The following is a 962-nucleotide window of genomic DNA, read 5'->3' on the forward strand; positions in this document are numbered from 1 at the left end:
CAATGCTTCATAGACACTGTTTCCTCTTTTATCCCATTCTTATTTTTTATCAAACTCTAATTGAGCCTCTCACAATTCAGTACATTGGGTGTCCTGATTGCCTTTAACATGTCCAAGAGAAATCAGATTGTTCCAATACTTACTTCCACCCCCCAAAAAATTTGGTGCAATGTGTAATGCCATAAATTCTTTTCTCCACCTTGGTGGTTAAAGTTTGATTTTTGGCTTGCTCATCTCTGAAGTAGTGGTCTTATATTTGAAGTGCTTCTACTTTAGTCTTCTTCCTTACTAGGATTGAATTTATTGCAATTTATTTGATCAGTGATTCCACTCTCATTTATCTCTCTTATTTCTACAATTTCATTTACTTTTCATTTGAACTCAATAGGAGACTTCCTCCTCTTCAGATTGCCTTGTAAGGCACTCAGGCATCCCTTTACTCTGTGGATTTTGGTCACTAAGGTTTAAGGTTTAATGACTTCTTCCACTGCTACTTCGGAGCTTTGGAAGTCTCTTGCTCATTTTTCTGATTCCAGCTTTATGACACCCCTTTCTGTTTCTTCCAATTATGGGTCTAGAATATGGCTTCAATTGCTGTTCCATTGGTCTTTGCTTCAGTGTCATTACTGCTATTCGGTGGTAATCTTTCTATCAAATACTGTACTGTCGCTTCCCATCATATCCTCAAAGTCAACTCTTACTGTTCCAAAATTCCCACTTAGTCCTTTGGTAATCATGGCATCTGAAAACCATTCCTAATACTATTCTTATTTTTTTTTCTTTTACCTGTTTTTAGTGTAAATGCACTATCGACTTTTGTTACTGATGTGACTTTTATACTCAAAAATATTAAGTCACAAACCCCGTTTAATATTGAATACATTGTACATGTACCTTTCGGTAGATCTTTTTTGTGAGCATCATTCTCATAACGATTTGAAAATTTGGTGAAAAAACATACA

This window comes from Macrobrachium rosenbergii, chromosome 8, assembly GCF_040412425.1.
Source record: "Macrobrachium rosenbergii isolate ZJJX-2024 chromosome 8, ASM4041242v1, whole genome shotgun sequence".
In the NCBI taxonomy this organism is placed as follows: Eukaryota; Metazoa; Arthropoda; class Malacostraca; order Decapoda; family Palaemonidae; genus Macrobrachium; species Macrobrachium rosenbergii.